This window comes from Drosophila simulans, chromosome 2R (assembly GCF_016746395.2).
Source record: "Drosophila simulans strain w501 chromosome 2R, Prin_Dsim_3.1, whole genome shotgun sequence".
Lineage (NCBI taxonomy): Eukaryota > Metazoa > Arthropoda > Insecta > Diptera > Drosophilidae > Drosophila > Drosophila simulans.
In genome coordinates, this window is record NC_052521.2 from 16,810,784 (window position 1) to 16,830,807 (window position 20,024).

Genomic DNA, 20,024 nt, shown 5'->3' on the forward strand with positions numbered 1-20,024 from the left:
AATTACTTTCTGCACTAATGGCATAATTTAAGCCAATGCAAAAACACATTTTCATTTGGCTGAGTGCAAAAATTGAAGTCAACGAAAAGTTTGCTTTTTCGCGTTAATTGACGCTGTCATGGGGATATGTTGAATGCTCAGTGTTCAAAATTGAGGAAAAGGCAACAGTGACAGGATTTGCAGTCATTGCTAACATAATATCCGTTTTGTTTTCGGTTTGCTGACTTGCTTCTAAATAAATTACGGAATTTAGGTGAACCATGTTCATGTCACGTTCGACTGTCAATCAGCCACGACGACAACTGCCGTGAATTTAAATATTTCGAATATTTTCGCCTAGCGGACGGACAGGTGTTGGTGGGCCACTTGGTCTTGACACCAAAAAATGCCGTTGATGCCCGCACTAATTAACTCGGTACTTAGTTGCTGGTAAAACTTGCTTAATTTCAAATCATTACATGGGTTTTTCATCTACAATCTTGGCAGCAACACCTTGACGTTATCCCAACTTCTGCAACATTTTCTCATTTTCTTGCCTTTCCTCCTGCTCGCCCAGAAAAGTTGAGAACATGCCAGTGTGTCGTTGTCGGCCAGCCAGCAGTTACTAATTACTATTAAAGTTAATTAACTTTTACCGTAGTTCCGATTCAGTGTCTGCAATTATTTCATTTGCCCGCTTGCTTGGCGCACTTTAAACGTTTCGCCAATGCATTTTGCGGCAAATTAAAGGAGTGGATTCTCGCACTTAACCCTATTTTTATTTATACTGCGGTGCCGCCTGTTGCTACCTGAGGCTTTTGTTTCCATTGCCTGACTTTTGCAATTAGGTTAATGGTTCGCCTTTGTGACGTATTTTTAGATGCTTATGCAAGTTGTGTATACGTATTTTAAACACAAATATGTAGGCATTAAGTCAAATGCTGAACTCAAAGATAACTGCTGACCTAAGGTTAATATTTGCAATTGAGTAGAATAATGAATTCATGCGTTTACAAAAGAACACTTGGTTTCTTTTCATATGCCATTTAAATAAATACATAAATTCATAGAAATATTAATGATTTCCAGCAGCATCAATTGATCATTGGCGGCTTCATTATGCGGAGTCTGTAATCCAATACCAAATACCAACAGACAGCTTCCTGCCACAACGTCCTTGCCTCGGCTAAGGGTTAATTCAAATTTCAACAACTTTGACGCATACAAAGCGATTTGTGTGAAAATCCGAGGAAAAGTAAAGAAAACAAAGAGCTGAGCGGCATGCCAGCACAGGAGGAAACATTTGTTTTCTGTCAAATTTCCCTTTAATAATAATACACCATCAACATTTTTCTTTACCTTCCACCCCTCTCTCTCCATAGCTACCCCAATATTCTTCGAATTTTTTTTAGTTTCTATCGCCGACAGACTGGGAACAACAGAATTCGAAACTGTTGATTAAATTTCATAAGAACAACAAAAACTGATACTAAAATGATTGATTGACGGATGCCTGGATGGCTAGCAATATAGATAGATAGATAGCAAGATAGGTAGAAAGATAGATAGATAGACAGATAGATAGATATATAGATAGATAGATAGATAGACAGATAGATAGATAGACAGATCGATGGATAGTTAGACAAATAGATATATGGTGGTCTGATGGTCTGTTTATGGGAAATTGGTTTTAATTGCATAAAACCAGCTTCAGAAACTCTGCACAATTCGCATGGGCCTCTCGACTGATGCTTTTTTTTGTGTTATTTCTTAAATTCGGTTTATTTTTGGTTAAAAACATTTGAAACATTTTTAGCGCAGCAGCGGACGAATTGAAAATAGCCGGCAGGCGAGGCAGTGTCGTGGCTGCATACCGCAACGCATTTCAGCTCGAACCGCAACGAAATGAAGATGAATTACCCACAAAATTTCACTACGTCGGCCGGTCCATGCAAATTGCGAATTGCAAATCACAAATAAATTTTGCTTCGAGAAATTTGCACTCAGTCGATCAAGCGGTCGCTGTCGCTATAAAGTGCAGCCTCACCCATCCAACAGCCAACAGATATCCAACCAGATACATAGATACAGATACAAGTGCACAATATAAATGCGTTTGCCAAGAAATCCACGAAAAAGAAAACCCAAAATGCAAAAAAAAAAAGCTTAAATCAGAGAGGGAGAAGGAAAACGATGTGTCGCCGTCATGAAGATGAAGATGAAGAAATTGCCGCTGGGTTGAGTCGCAATCGCAATGAACTGCAGAATCTCAGATAAAGAATCGAGGTAGTAAAAATAGATAGAAATATAGCCCGATTCGGGCAGACACACCATCAAAAGGAGAATGACAATCCGGGAGACAAACAATTGAAGTACGAGTATGCACTGTTGTCGTTTGCCAAACTGTCCTCACAAGGATTGCTCAAATTAAAATTTGCTAAGCTTAATTTGTGTAGAACAAGTGCTGCAAATTGATCAAGATACATTTAGCACCGGAAGTGAAATGAAGACTAAGAGGAGTCGATTAATCCTGCTGGGATAGCTTATAATTTATTTAGCACTAGTATACTCCGACTCATTTTTTAGGTAACGATAAAATATTATCTAAGCTGGAAGGGAAACTAAAAACATAAGTGGAACCGCAACTGATTAAAATTAAACCGTATTAAAATCCATCAACCGAAACCACAATATTTTCTTTATTTTATAATAGTTATCTCTGAGAAAGTATTGGTTTGTATGATATTAAAAACACATAAACAGATTTTTACAACAAAATCCTCCTCTCATCCGAAATTGGACAAGATGATCCATTTGCAGCATTTGCTCAGCTCATTTGCTGCTGTCCAATGTCCCAGGTAGCTAATCAACTTCCTCCCCAAACAGCCCCAAAACTGTCCATCTCATCTCTCTAGCCGGCATCCATATGCTGGTGTCCTTCATTTCTGGGAGACGGAGGCAGCTTCATCGTCTGTGCATCGCCGTCCCTGCCTTGGTGCCAAAAAAAAAAAAGAAAATGGAGAGGAAAAAGGAAAAGCGAAGGAAAATGTCTGGCGACAGCAACATGAGGCGGCATTTGTTACTCGCAATTAGATGCACTGTATTCTGCCAGCAGACGGGCGCACTCCCGGCGGTTTTCCAACCCCCTGAAGACCCACCTCTTATAGTTTTCTTTCTTTTTCTTTTTTTTTTTGGTTGCGAACGCCGCGACGAAGACCCGCTGCAAATGTCGAACGAAAATTGCACATAAAATGCAATTTACAAAATGTTTTCTTTAACGTTTGCGTTGCGAAATTTAATTAAAACAGCAGCCACAACAACCACAATGAAATTAAATGCTGCAGATCAGTGAGCGACAAGAGCGAGTGCCAGAGATCCTCGGTTTTTGTTTTAGACCAGGCCAAAAGTAAAAACATCAAAAGTCCAAGTCAAGTGGTCCAACATCAAAACTGATCGAGAGAAGGAAATTGTACGCAGCTCAAGTGAAATGGATTTACAGAAAATGCCGAACGAAACGAAAATGAAACAATGTGTAAATTATAAACAGTCTGGTCACCGCACTGCATTTGTATCTGCGAGATACATTTCTGAACGACCTCCGCTACTTGGGCGGCAATCAATCATTTTGGCAAAGACAAACCTTTTAAACTATATAATATATACCGTGTATCGCATGCTATTGGCATTGCTCATCGGCGTCTTCATCATCATCACCATCATCAGCAGCAGCAGAAGCGGCAGCACTTCGAAATTCTGCGGCCGCAAACGTCAGAGATACATTCTCATGAATGACATAAGTACTCGGTAAACAGATTTCTATGTTTCGTATCTGTATCTGATTTGTTTCGAAAATCTCTTGGTAACAAATGCCAATTGCTCTATTCCGTTCAGTTCAGTTCATTTCAGCTCAGTTCGGTTCTCAGTTCTCTGTGTATTCAGGCATTTGGCCATTTGGCCAGATCTCTTATCTCAGTTAGCAACGCTCATTAGTCACAGCGTGTGGTAGTTGGGGATTGGGGCGTTGTGGTTGGGTGTGGGTGAGGAGCACGTGGAGCATTGAAAATTGTCATTAGTTCGGCGTTTGAGTTTTCCGTGCTGTTGTGCTTGTACTTTTCCTTTCCCCTTGCCACTTTTTTTTCAGCTGACGTGTACAACGAACAATATGAGAAAAGTAAATTGCATGTACTTAGCTTTCTAATGATTTTCAATTAGAAACAGTGCGAGCACTAGGCCACATGAAGAGATTAAGGGCAATGTGGAAAAGTGTGGCCTATTAAGACAATAATTTATGAACTATGTACATTAAGCCAGATCCAAACACCTGGTCTAAAAAGTCACTTTTCTGGTGGAAACTTCATATATGTACAACAAATTTTAAAAATTGAAAGCAATCGTCCGCTATTAATTCCCTAAAAAATATTATGGCTTACGCGTATATGATTGCGAAATAAGCCTCTTTATAAATAGGAAAGTACTTATAAACAATGCTCATCTAATCGATTTCTTATCTAATTTTCCCATTTATTTTTCTATTCAATGTTTACCCAACCGAAAATTGACTTAATTACGACATGGAAAAGCCCTAACCTCTTCAAACATCTCGGGCATTTTCCCGAAGACAAACTATTGACGGCCCAGACACCCAACCTGCAAAAAAAGAAGAGGAAAACTGAAGGAACGAAGGAAATACAACAAAATGAGCCATAAATCCATCCATCTTTTCAACAAACTCTGCCGAAGGCGGAAAGTTCTTGCTGCCGCTGTTTGTTGTTTGCTGTTGATTTGCGTTTTCGTCATTTTAATGTCAGTTCACTTGACGTGCCAGTGGATATAGCAACAAACTAGAGATACTCATATGGACAGAGGGACTGTAGGACAGATGTATAGATGGATGGATGGATGGGTGGCTGGGTGGCTGGGCGGATGGGCTGACTGACTTGGGCCTGAGGTCTGACCGCGTTGATCACTTATGACAACAGTCTGCTACTGCTGCCTCTTCGGCCGTGTGCATGTAATTTATGTGGAAAAATCTTTCGGGCGCTTCAAACATAAAACAATTTTCATTTTCATTTCCCCCTTTCGACTGCTGCTGCCTCTTCTTGCGTCTTCTTGCGGTCTGCGCGCAATTTACGCGCCGCTTTTCATGTGAAAATCTTCACTAATTCGTCTGTTTGGGGTTTCGTTTCGTCTATACATTTGTCGGTTGCTCTTCTTTTTTTTCATAATTTTTTATTTATGGAAAATGCTTTTAAATGCGCATAAAAATACATGCAAGGTAACGGGCTGGGGGTACGTGGCAGGAAAATAAATTTCTATTGCGGCAGAAATTGATTGCCAAAGAGCACATACTGTATGTGTGTATGTAGCACAATTCAGGAAATGGGCTGAGAATGCGGCCAACCTTTTTGGGGCTGGGCTTTTAATTAAATTAAATTTAGTAAAACTAATTTCAATTGCGTAGAAACACACAGTAAATCGTACATGCATGAGCATAAGATTAATTTATATTTATTTTTGGGACACCACACACAACCAGGCAATTGAATTAAATGTAAGCAGAAATGTCAACAAATCTCTGAGATTTTCAACCAATCTCCGACTGTCATGTGGAATGATGTAGATGGACAAAAGAGCATCATCGAGTGGCTATGGTGGTGCGGATGGTTTGGGTGGTGCGGGTGGTGCGGTGGTGCTGTGAAATTGGGTAGACATTCCTCAACGCTGGGCGTGCACAATTGAAATTTTCCTCATTGTGCGACGAGGTGTTTCGATTCCTGCAAGAGTGTCTGCGGCATTCGACAGATTTCAACGGCATTTTCGGTTCATTTTTCTCGCTTTCATTTTTGTTTTTGTTTTGCCGGTTTCATTTGGACCATTGCTACGTCAATGACTAAAATATTTGCGCTATTTTTCTAACTTGACAATTGGCCGGCCGGGAAGCGCCGACAAAGCAAAACTAATCATCTTGATGCGTAATCGAATCCACCTCGAGTGGGTGAAAAACGTATTTTTCTCAACGAAAAAAAGTGAAACTTACATAAAACACGGGCACGTGCCGACCTACATACTTTTTTGTATAGACCTTGGGCATATATACATATAATAACAATATTCTTCAATTATTTTTATAATTTTCCAGTGCAAATTTAGTTTTTGCAACGATTTCGCCTTTTGATCTATTTTACAGCGTGCATGACGGGGAGCCGTATAATATCAGTTCTAGGCCAAATGCCAAAAATCTATATTCGCTGCCATTTGGCGAAATAAGTGTCTGGCCGATTTAACACGAGCATTTATCATTTACTTAATGAGCAGTTAATAAGCTCTTCGGAAAATTCGCATTTATATGGACCGCAGCTAATTGGGAACTGAAAATAACTCAATCATTTCCATTCGATTGGGCATTCAATTTATAATTATTCCAATTTTAAACTATACCAGACAAGTCCCAAGTTATCCAATCTCATACTGATCTGTCTGCTTAACAATATACACCCATTTATTTGCACTTCATGCGGATTTTAGACGAATTACTGTGTTTTCTTTAGCTCCCCACTTGAAGTGGTAAGCCCCACACTTTACGCACACTTCCCGAATAATCCCCAAAATAACTTCATGTAGTTCTCGGCCGAATTTATGGCCAAAGAGAGCTCCCAGCAATTCCAGTGCGATAAAAATTTCATTTACCAAACTTTTTCCGAGCAAACACCACGGTCATAATCATTGTGAACACCACCTGCGACGACGACTAGGCAAACAAAGCGGCGTGAACTCCACTCGCCAGGAGGGCGGCCACGCCCCCTAATCCCAAAATGAATGTGGGTGTGGGTGTGGGAGTGTACGGGTGTTGGGGGATGCCCAAAAAAGGGAGATGGAGCAATTTGCTGGCTCTATTCAAATGTTTACTTTGGCCGCGGAATCTTTATCTTCGTTGGCGGCCACTAAATTAACGAGTCGCATCGTTCGTCCAAGGAGCCACCTCATTACCCATTTCCCTTCGACCGAAAATAAAACTGAAAGCTGAAAGTAAAGGTATCTATATTTCCTGTCAACAAATGTTTTAAGTTGCACATAGAGAAACTTTCACAAAACAAACTAGCTTTAAATTTGTATCTTTCTAAAAGTGGAAAACTATTTACAATGTTGCTTATTTCTAATTTTATCAAAAATATTGTCTAATTTATAATGGAAGATTATTAACTATCTTGCAGCAAGATAATCACATCTCTAAACTCGCAACTCTAAAGTAGCTAATTTCTTTATAAACACTAGCTAATGCGAACGACAACGGCGACTGCAAATGTGTTAATCATCAAATAGGGAAATAAAAGCGAAACGGGTGCTGTTTGTGCATACACAACACGGTGCCCCGCTGAATCACACTATCCATCCACCCACTGCACCACTTTGCACCTGACCCACTGAAACTGAATCGAGCGGATCTAAGCAAACCGAACACCGTGCGCTCAACTCGACAGGCATTAAATATTTGTCAGCAGCTTGCCAAAGTTTGCCCCCTGGTCTCTGTCCGTCCGTCTGTCTGTCTGACTGTCTGTCTGCCTGGCTGACAAAACACATCGCCCCACACGAAAAACCACCCGCACCACCCACTGAAAGGCAACCACCCAGACCCACCCATTTTCACCTGTGAGCGCAAATTAACACATGTGGCCAGCCGAATTGTTGTTGTTTTCACTCCGTTTTCTTTGTGTGCAACAACGTTTTTCCAGCTTGTGTCGCTGTTATTCTTATTGTTTTTATCAATATTTAAACACATTTCACTTTATTGTTGTTGGCTTTCTTCGCAGTTTTCAGTTTCGCCTGGGCGCTACATTTTTCCCACTGCACCACACACATGTTGTATGAATAAGATAGATTTATGTCTGAATTTTAAAACTAAAGATACATGTTCAGTGTTTAAAGTTTTGCGAAATTTTTGTCCTTATCTAATAACTGATTTGCATACTTTCTATTCTGAAAACCGTAAACTGTTCATTTACTAACAACTTCAGCCAATTCAATTGGAAACTACTTTAAGATACTTTACGCCTCAACACTCCCCAGTATCTGATCTTTGCCAGAAAAAGTGTTCATTTAAATGCAGTCAAATGTAAAATGAATTTAATCGACTTTCTCTGTCACCTTGCACTCGCTTAGCTTATTTTTGTGTATTTTTGAGATGTTTTTCCTGTAGCGTCAAGAGGTAGGTGATCCGTTCTGTTTGCCAGCCCCACTCCCATTCCCATTTCCATTGTTTTCTTAGGTGTTTGCACTGTTTTTTTTAGCCGGCTTGCTGTTGAAATGTGCTATCAGTAGCGAAATGTGCCAGGGAACCATTTAAATATTTCACGATAAAAAAAGAGCGCGAGGCAGCGAGGAAAGTGGAATTTTTTGTTGTCTCCCAATGCGTGTTTGGTGTGAACGAACTGTCGCTCATTCTGATGCGCTGTTATTCCAACAATGCAAAGTGCGCTACATAAATAAATGAAATTGAAGTATTGTATCTTTTTATCTGGCTTATATGGAGCAGAGCCACTCGACGAGTTCGCCATGGCTGGCCGAGCGTTGCTATCAATAACGCGATACATATCCCATATACAATAAAACGGGGCCAACGATATAGCCCATTATGTCCAGTTGGCCAACTGTGATTTGATTATCAACGGCAGCGATTGTTTCCGTCTGTTATTAACTTTCAGCTGCAGTAGTAGTTGCAAACGATACATTCGACACTAAACTCACGATTGCACTTTCTAATCTATGATAACCATTGATTGGGAAGCCAATCAAAGCGCATTAAAGCAGAGCAAGTCAATCGGGTAATTTGTTTTAAAGCCACATACCATAAATTATAGAGCTATCAGTAAACTTACCTCCAAAGAGAGATAAAGAGAGAACATAATGCAATTAGTACATTTTAATATTTACTATTGACCCGTTGCCATTGATAAACGGCATACATATGGCATATTTATAAATACGGAAAATTAATTAAAAATTAAACGGTCCTTGTCAACCGATGCACTAGTTAATCACTGAGATATTTTGATTAACAATTCATTTAAAGCCATTTAGAGCGAGATATTAATATTGATGACGCACACGTATGTAAGACAGACGGAACTTTCGATTCGTATGGGCATTAATAACTTTATTACGTTTTTAATGAAATCGTTTCAGTAATAAAATGAAAATGGTGGCGAAATATAAAAAGTATGGGCACCCGCAGCAAAGGGGTCTGGAAAAAACCTGCGCATAAATAACATTTTTTCTTTAACCATCGAATTGCCAAGTTTTTCTGCATTTGCAGCATATATTATTAAATGTGAGGGAGCAGCAAAAATGTGGCTCCGTGTTTGAAACCACGAGGAAAACAAAAACCGCACATAAAACAAACAACAAATAATTGAATCACATTCTACACGTGCCTGCAGTTTTTCCCTCAGTGTGAGTGCATAATGTTATACCAAAATATGCAGTTTATTGACTTTTCATTAGTCGATTGATAGCATATCAAAAGCAGATTCGAATGATTCAATCACAAAGCAATTAGTTTTTGATTTGTCACAAACTTATTACCAAAACAATTTAAATGAAATGATTTTAGACAGAGCAGCTATACAATTGAGATGTCTTCAAAATTAAGTGTCACACATCAAAGATTTATGAGGCACAGCGGCAAAACGCAGATGTGCAAAGCAATTAAAATGTGTAATAAATATGTAAGGGGACTTTATATAGGCTCCTAATTGACAGCCTCATAATTATGCAAATGCAATTGGGCTTAAATTCATCGAAGCCCCAGCCTTTTAAATGCGATAAAAATCGGTGTCTGTGTATAAATCGTTTCAACGAAATGCAAACGAAATTCCAACACTCAGGCCAGAGAATTGGGTCAATACATTTAAAGCACGCAAAAGGAAATGCAAACGTACAAAAAGATCGGGATTGTTGGGTATATATCCATATATGTACCCACCTATATGTAGTATATAAAAGCATTTACAGTCAGTATACCATAAAAAGTTTGCTTAAAAAATTCGAAAAACGAATGAAAAGGGCACGAAAAGAAAGCCAACAGACTTTTACGTGCAGAATAACCTCAAAGATACAAATATAAATATTCCATTCATTTTAAATAATTTGCAATAAGTGCACTTCTACAAATTAAAAACATTTTATGTAAAGTATTTACTTTTTAACTATTTTTCAATCGATTCAATAGCACGCATGCAAACTGGTGGGGCATCAATGGGTTAAGGGCCAGCACATTTCGCATTGCACCGCTCGTTCGATTTTGCAAAGCGCAGCTCCAAAAAAAAAAAACGTGTTTACACACAAATACGAATCGGCGAAAGAGCGAAAGACACACAATTATATATAAATAAGGCCCAAGCACCGTTAGCAACACATAAAGAAATAAAAATAAACGCAAGCGAATAAACGGACGCAGGCAAAGAAAGGCCTACAAAGAATCGTTGGCAGCGCCAAAAAAAAAGAAGAACAAAAAAACAACAAATAAATAAATAAAAAAAAATGCGAAAAAAAAGCTGGCAAGAGGCAAATTCATCGGTTTCGCAATGCAGACGAGCGGTGCACATGACTGACCGATTCCCCCGCTCGCGTTTTCATACGCTCTCACGCGTCCGTCGCCGAACTTTTTCATTCCTTAACGTTCATTTTTAACGCTCCAGGCTTTCCGGCCGATTCGCTGTTTGCCGATGGAACCGAGCTTAAATTGCAACCGCTGCACTTAGCTTCCAGTGGCTAACGCTGTTCCCCTACCGTTTGCCACAGTCAAGCTTCTGTATCTCAAACTACTGTCGTTCTGATAATCATTTCGATATCTTTAGCTACTCAAAGATACAGGCAGGCTAAATCTTTTTTACTGACAGAAAACAGGTTTTGGTCAAATTCACTGCACTTGTAGTCAATTTAAGATACAAGATACTCTTGAAGATACATTTAAAGATACTTTCTATTTATTATTTATTAGTTATAATTGTATTTACTCTTTTTTCGTTTTAAAAATATATTTCCTAAGCTTACTTCTTTTCCCTTTCTTTTTTAAATATATTTTATTTCATTAAATTATTTTTTGTATCTCAATTTATAGAGCTTAAACTGTATCTGAAACGTCGCGCGATCGTCACTCATACAGACAGACATTGACTGACACGCACATTTAATTATATTTCGCGCTATGTTGTTGCTAACTTAGTGGGTCAGCGAAATTATGCTCTTGTTGTTGCTGCTGCTGTCGGCTGCGCTTTTGTTATTGTTTTTATTGTTAATATTGTTGCTATTGTTGCTGCGCTGGCGGCGTTGTTTGCCTCGTAACTGTTCTGCGGCTGCGCTTTTCGATTCTCAGCCACTGCAACTGCTGCAGCTGCGCAAAACTGGATTTCAAAAGCAGCAGCAGCAAAATCAGCAGCAACATGGAGAACATTTGCAGTGAAGGTAAACCGGCGCATAAAAACAAAGAAAAGCAAAACAAAAAGTTCACCATACAGACTCCAAAACTGCATTGATTCGGTTATTTGCTGCACAAAACACGTTTACAAAAAAATGAAAAAAAAATTCAACGCTGCAGTGCAAAAATTTCCATAAAAGGTGAAACATTTCGACAGGGAGCACCGATTTTGTATTGGGTAAAATCGATTTAACCTGTTTGTAAAATCTAGACAAGACTGCAAAATCTTAACGATTAAGTAGTTAGCAGATACGGTTGGAAATACATAATAATTTACAAATTCACAATTTAATCTGTATATTCAATATAAGTTTTCAGTGTTACTGTACTTGCTCTCGACTGAGACAAAAGTATATTTTCATCTAGTTCCGATAATAAGAATTAAGATATAATAGAGTTTAAATGGAATTTGGAATGCATAACTTAAGGTGCTCTAATTGTTTTATCTGTGAAGAGAGTGTAAGAAGCGGCAGAGAAAGAAAGAGAATATCTAAGGGAGAGAGTTCAAGCACCTGCCGAAAAAAGCGACCAAGAAAACCCAAAGCAACAACAATTCCATTTAATTTTGTTTTTTATCTATGTACTTAACTGAAACATAGACAGAAGAAGAAGAGACCGCAATTCTACGTTTGTCGGTGGCGTATGAGCAATTGAGTAATTACAATCGACACAGTGGGCCACGTTAGAAGTGCTACCAAAAAAAAGAACAAAAAATCAAATGGAAATATCAACAAATACCAAAGAGTTTTGAGAGCAATTAAATGCTATCATAAACAATTCCTCTTTTTTTTTTGGGAACCACAGAAAGAAAAGAAATGTGCTGAAGAAAGCCAGCAGAGCGAGAGAACGCCCGCAGCCAGAAGAAAGCAAATACGGTGCTTGCCTCTTTTCTTGGTTTTTTTTCTCATTTTTTTTTTTTTTTTAATTTTGCCTGCATGACTTGACTGCGGCAAGTCGATGAGTCAAAAGCAGCCAAAATAAAATTGCGCGCCAAAAGAGCCAGAAGAACTGAATGACAATTCAAAAAGGTTTTTTGCCCCAAAGACGATCTTCCTCGGATTGGTGATTAATTTGGCAAGCATGCTGGGTTTGTAATTGGATCACCAACACAATGATAGAAGATTACATCTCTAAATTAGTGTAGTTAGGTTGCTATCTTCAGTTACCATGTCTTATTCAATACATTTTGCCATTTTAAGTTTAGGTTTCCAGTCAACTCATTATACAATAATATATTTCTGTAGCTTCTGGCTGACGACAACAACTACACTTTCCTCATAACTGGAAACACCACATACACAATAAACTGTTTCCCCGAATTCGTCTGCGTTTGTGTATAATAACTTTTCTTGCTGCACTGGCTCATGGTAATGGCTATCGTATCTGTATCTGGGGGATACCTGTTAGCTGCTGCCCAGACAAACATGTGCAATTGCCAACTAGAACAACACGTTCACTTGCGACAAAGTGCGACAGATTGTGGAGATCGGGGAAAATATCTGGAGGAGGGGAGGTGGTACTTGGGCGGGAAAACGATAAAGTGGAAACGTGTTTTCAGCTGCAAACGTTGTTCGTTGTTATTTATCGCAATGTATCTGAGGGAAACGTGCTTTGAGAACGGCATGCCAGCCCAACTGGAATTGTATCTAATTAGTCTACCGGTCCAACGTAAGATGTATGTATTTGTATCTATATACATATATTCCATATAAACGTCTCCATTGAGACGCCCCCAATTCGTCGACAGGCGCGCGTTCGCCTCTATTTTTTATTTCAGTTTTGTCTTTCACTTTTCCGCTGGCCAATAAAATAAATTCAAATGAGACAAGTTCTGCGGCCCCGAAGTGCATAAATATTCTTTTTCCCCCCGGCAGCAAATTGTCAGCTTGTTATTGTTATCATTCTACTAAATTATTAAACAAAATAATTTGTTGACATTGGCGTTTTTCGTGTTTATGCTACTGAAAGCCATTTATTTCTGCTTAGTCTTTATCATTATTTGTAATTATAATCAATAGGTTTTAATTAATTTTATGTTTGTTTTTTGCGAAACGAAACCACTTGTTTACAATTTAAATTGGAAAAGGCGAAATGAGATGAAATGGCTTAATTACATTAACCAGGCTTAGGGTGCAGTTTGGTAAATAATAAACTCAATTAAATGCATTCAGTTTCCTAGAATTCAATAGTAAATAAAGTAGATTTTCCATTCGACATTACATTTACCTAAATGCACATTATTTTGTTTTTTTTTTTTTGTATCTGATGTCGATACACACATTCTCGGCTGTTGAAACTTCATTTCCTGCCCAAATTGCAGTTAAAATTTCGGCTGTTCGGACTGCAATCATTAGCGCTTCTCTCTTTCTCTTTTCAGTCCGCCTCGAATTGTATCCATCGGATACAATTGTCTACCAACTCTAACGGCGGCAGCAAAGCAAGCATTGAAATACTGAAAAACTGAAAAACAAAACCCAGCCCAGCCCAGAAAAGTGAACCAAAAAATAAAAAGTTACAGAGACAGAGGGCCAGAGAGCAGGCCACACGTCACTTGACGTTCAAGTTCAATAACCTGGCCAACACACAGTTATGCCCCACACACACCACGACAATTACCAAATAATGTGGCCACATCCACATGCACATGAACCAAAAACGCCGGCAGTGGCAGCAGCTCAAAAAAAAGAAACGAAATGAAATAAAAACTGAAACTGAGTAAAGAAATACCGAAAAGTACGATAAAAAAAATGAAATTGAAACAAAATATGCGTTGAGGCCTGCTGCTTACATAACAGCAAATAATGTTTAAGCAGCGGTAAAGTAAAGTAAAACAAAGCAAAGCAGGCAAATCCAAAAAAAGCGAGAAATCGGGAAGAAGTAAGCACAAATAATGACAAACAATAACAACAAAAAAACCAATCATTTCCAAAAAAGAGCAAAACGAATTACACTCAAAAAGGGGCAAAGCCAAAGTCCCAAAAAAAAACGAAAAATAAAACAAAACCCAAAAGTGTACTTCGATTGAGGCGAACGCAGATACAGATACAGATACAATCGTACAGATACAGCTGGTTCGCCTGCATATAAAGATACATATCCAGCTACTCTTCCGCCTGTTGTTGTTATTATTTTCTTTGCACCACACTTCTCTTTTTTTTGTGCTTTTTGTTTGCATTTAAAAGTTGTGAAATGCCCGGGCGTAAATGGATTTCGTAGTAATTATAGGGTCAAAAAATAAAAGGGAGCGGGCCAAATAGATGCTAAACACCAGCAAATGGCTTAATAACAATCTGTATGACGTGCACATATTTAAATCAATTAGTTAGGTCGTTAAATGCAAGCCAAGTGCAAAATGTATCTGTTCATGAAAACGGCACTGAAGAAGATACATGCCGAAAAGATAAGTATCACAATATGTTTATGATTCATTTAGAGCTCCATTTCTAAGTTATTCTATGATCAAATTAAAATGTAATTCCAAGTATAAAAAAGGTATCTTTGCTTTGAACACGTACTGCATATATGCAAAAGTTTATAAAATAAAACCGAGTGCTTAACTTTCCTCAGCTGGAAAAATTGAAAATATGGAAAAAACTTTCCCTTCATGCTATTTGTTTACATTAAGAATGATTTCGGATTACTTGCCCGTGGTAATTTGAAAGTTGAGATAATATTCTATGCAACTCTGGACTAACTATATTTTTCTGAAAGTGACTTTCATTAAGACAAACTTTGAGGCTTTCAACATTTTGAGTGCATACTAAAATTGAGGTAAAACCATGTAAAGTCATAAACAATTATCCACTGCACATGCTTGCTGCACATGGCCTAAAATTTCATTACTCAGCGGTTAGAACAAAAAAAAAACTTTTAAACCTAAGGAAGCGGCAAAAATCATAATTAAAAATTTCGGCAGCAAATCAAATTGCCAAGCACACACATTTTTGCAGTCCGCATGGCTAAAAGTACGGTTCTTGGTTAATCGTAAGATACTTTGGAGCAACTCTCCTTCAACCAAAAGCTCATAATGCGCCCTGGGGAAAAGTTTTCTTCGTTGATTATGGCGCCTTTTGTTTACTTGCATCACGGTATTTCACTCACGAATTTCATTTCGACATAGGCGAAGAAAAAAAACGAAGTACAAAAACCAAAAAAGAAAAACAGAAAAATTACGGCCAAAAGATATTAGAATTCTTCTGGAGAATAAAACAAAAAAAAAAAACAAAAAGGGAGCAGCCCGAGAGCGTGGCACGCAATAATCATAATGGCAATAATACAGCAGAAAGAACATGGCAAAATGTTGTAATGACTCAAAGTGAAAATAAACTGGCTCAGAGAGATGGCAAAAGCGAAGGAACTCTGCTGCTGCCGGCGGGTGGTTGGAGGCTGGAGTGCGAGGGGCGTGGCAGGCGGTACGACGAGCAAAGGCGGCACGGGCAAATGAAAACTAATTGTAGCGTAGCGAATTAGGCAAGAGCCAAAGTTGGGGAAAAGGAATTTGGAGAACTACAGCGGCGACGAAGGCGACGAAATGAACGGAAAAAAAGTACATTTCTATGCAAGTCACGGCGTTACCTTCTCATCCCCCAACGAACCCACCGCCCCCACTTCGCTTCCACACACGCACGCATAAGTGCACTGAAACAAATATAGCTCCTCATCCTTTAGATTTTTCTTATAAAGCTAAATAAAGGTGTTGCTTATGTAAGGCATTTTCTTGAGCTTATAATTCACAACTGCTTATAGACGTGAAATGCAACACAGCTGCTTTTAATTGCTTGGTTCGTCGAATAGCGATTACTAACACGGTTTTGTGGTAACTTGTACAATTGAAACAAGCTTAGTCAATCAAAAATGAGTTTTTTTATAAAACTACTACTTCCAGAAACTATTTTTCTCTGTGTACCTGACGCAAGTTTCCAAAGTACTGCATTACATGGGTCTCTGTTTGGGTTCGGGTTCAGATAGATAGTGACAGCTTGTGCGTGGCATATTGAAAAGCAGTAGCGACGAATAAAAAACAATACACCATGGTAGGTGGTAGTAGCTAATGAAGAAGAGCGGCGGATTCGAGAACCGTTAGCTGTCGCTCGTAATTGGCATTTAAAAGTATGTCGCATGTCCGCGACAAAAGCAGTCGATGATCCATTGATTCTTCAGCCGATGGAAAGTGTAAATAAGGGGTCCCAAAATAATTTAAAATTGAAAAAACCTTCACTGGATACGCAAGTGCGTTTATGAATAAGTAAGTGTGTCTACTTGCAGCTGACACGAATCTCAGGAAGGGTGGTTAGGTGCTTAGTTCCATGGGGTTGTTGTGAAGGTTAAACATTGTTGGAAAAATACTAAATTGATAATATGCAGATTCTCAAGATTAAGCGGATTATTGCTTATTTCTGTTCATTACTTTGGCAGCTTAACAGTCGATTATATTTAATGGTACGATTATCATGTTTAAAAATAGTTCCACATACAAGAGTTCTCATTTGAACACATTATTAAGTATACAAAATAATATATTTTCAGCACATAAGTTCTTAACACTTTTAAAGCACTTCTTGCCTCATCTCTTTCTCGTTAGCCATTGAAACATTCCTAGATGACCTCGTTCAACTGTGTTCCATTTTCTTGGTTCAGAAAAAAGAGAACCAGAATCACCCGCGCTGCACTTACTACTTCTGCCCAATTTCATATCTTCCAGATACAGTTGCAGAATCCGATTCCCCCAAAGACAATATGCACACTCACATACATATGTAGTTGTCCATATAAGATGGCAAATGACAATGCGCCATATATCAAATTATATATAAACGTGTACTTAAAAAACTACACTTCCGACCTTCGAGAGAGACCCAGCATGACATCCGGCAAATACACGACTGCCCCCCGGAGGCCCCACCCCTTCCCTTGTCCAATATATTATATATCCACCAGGCAATGTAAGTAAATGACAAAAATAAAAAAAGAGAGAGAAAAGAACGAAACATAAAGAAAGCAGCGGTAATAGCAGCAGGGGAACCAAATGTATCTTGGCCACGGGGAGAAAAACGAAGCAGCAACATAACAGCGCGTCGAAATTGAACTTTTTGCTTGAACTTGTCGCAAAGAAATACTTGCTCCTTTGTTTCTACACGATTCACAATTTGTTGTAATTGGAGTTTAAGTCGACAAACTCATCGACCAAGACCAAAAAAAAAAAATAACGAACCGACAAACTTTACAATTTATTTTTAGAATCGTTTTTGTGCTGTCTTAGATTATGTATTTTTAATGCCATAAAATCGCCTTATTACGCTCCAAAGAAAATCCAACAAAATATAATGACAAGGTGTTAATTTGAAACGCTACTAACAGGTCATCACTCCCAGCCCGCATCGTCATCATGTCATCATGGTGATGTCTTCTTTTCGGAACGATTGTTGATTGCTCAATTCATCAAATGGAAGTCGGAAATTTTGGCCAAGAAGCTTAGTCTAATTTGGCATGATTAAATAATATATATAAAATGTATATATAATTTTTATAAAACATTTAAAGCAGCCCTTTGTCTAACAACCCTTACAACTCTTACAATTTTCACTTGAAAATACTTCTAATGAACACAATGGCATTGTGTTAAACTCAAGGAACGCAACAAATAATTAAATAATTCATGCCGTTGTCTGAAAGAAAATCTCAACTTTTCACTCACGAAAAACTCTTCATACTGCTGATCTCTTTAAGAATTCATAAACTCAGTTGGTTTGTTTTCTAGTACGGGACTAGACTTTCGTTTCGGATTTGAATTTATGATGGCTTTGACCGAAATATGAACATGGAAAATTATTATTCACAATGGACACAGTTGTCTGCCTAATTTAATATGCGAATCAGAGAAGGAATTTCATTTCCTATGACCGAAAATTGGGTAAAAGAGAGAAAATCAATTGACCATCGATACGAAAGAACCCACAATCGACGACGTTGCTACAATTGACCATTTCTGGCAGCGTAGCTTTGCCGCACTGCCCCATGATGAAGCTCGAAATGTGGTCCTCAGGTTCCAACATGTACATCAAAGATAAATTGCCTGATTTTCGAGGCTTTCGACGGCAGAATTTAAGTGAAACATCAAAGCTGTGACTAAGACAAGAGAGCTTAGTTACTGTCAGCAAGCCAATTAGTTAGCCAGTGTCATGCATTTTTCGTTGAAAAGGTTAAAGAGAGGATGCCAAGGACACTCGCCACTGCGCCTTAAAGTCCCTGGCAAACAGCAATTTCAATTAGTTCAATTACACAACTGCAACAGGAGCCCAAGTCAAGGGTGTAATGCACCGCAGCCAACGAAGGCCAACGGCAGCAGCAACCCTTTTTGCCTTTGATGCCACCACCACCCCTGATGGCACATCGATGGCAACTTTTTGCAATTAAAACTTGAAACGTGAAAGACAATAAAAATCAATTATCTTTAATAAACGGACAGCGACCCAGCAGCCGCAGCAGCTGGTCAGTCAGGCTTACCAAAAAGGTAAAACGAGCATCGCGGAAAAGCCAAAAAATTCAAGATGTATATAGCAGCAACCCCGAATTTCCATTGCATTTAATTAGGAACTGGATTCGGGAAAAAGCATGTGTGGCAGTGCACTTTGACCATTGCATCCGTTCCATTAGATGGACCCCTTTTTTACGTGCAGGTTAGAAATCTAGTCCAGAGTATGGGTTACCATTTTGGGGTTGCATGCGGGCTTGTGCGGCCTCGAGACACGCACCACCAAAAATGGCTTGTGATTTTTTCCCGAATACATCATTGGCAACTGGAGTGGAGTACAGTGGAGTGGCTGCCAAGGATGCATCGTCCGCTGGTCAGACTGCAGTCTGCCTGCCAGCTCGCCTGCTCTATTTATAACTGTCTGGATGGATAGATGGATGACTGGATGGCTGGGTGGATGGGATGGTGGAGGATGCAGTAGGATGATGGGATGTTGGGATGTTGGTCTGGCTGGGCGGGGTCTGGATGCAGAATTTATTTGCCATGACCATGTCGGAGTACGGAGCGTGTGGATGTGGATTTTCGATGCTGCAGCATGCGTCATGCTGCCAGACGCATCGGCGGCTGTGAAAGTCGCGTTTTTGGTGACGATGTAGCTGCCACCAAACGTATTGCCCGCTGACCCTTTCAGTTTAAATGGAAAAAAAATGGGAAACGTGCGTCTGGGGGAAAAGTGCAAATGACAGACGTGTATGCTGATGTTGACGATTTTATCAGATGCCAGACGAAATTCGGTGGCTGGCGTATTGCATCGGACATGAGATACAGACCCGAAAGCACAAACAATCACAAATGTGAATTTTGCAAAGCTCGGAAAATTGCTTGAATTTTATTTGGCATTCAAATTCTTTACTCGCATTCCATTTTGTAATTTTTAAAGAACAGAACAGGTAGGCAAACTATCAAATTGCTTAGATAAAAAACAAAGTCTCAAAGTTAAACTATTTTAAAACATGTTTGTATAGGCAAATTTTAATCAAACCGTGTTTACTTAGCTGAATTCAACTATTGCAGCACTAATTTTAAAGAGAGCCTAAA

The 20,024-nt window shown here is 38.9% G+C and overlaps 1 protein-coding gene across 22 annotated transcripts in view; it reads right to left on the bottom strand.

Annotated features, from left to right (window-relative positions):
- Nucleotides 1-20,024, bottom strand: part of LOC6735278 (heterogeneous nuclear ribonucleoprotein L) — a 109,089-nt gene that overhangs the window by 83,424 nt on the left and 5,641 nt on the right. The window lies entirely within an intron of this gene.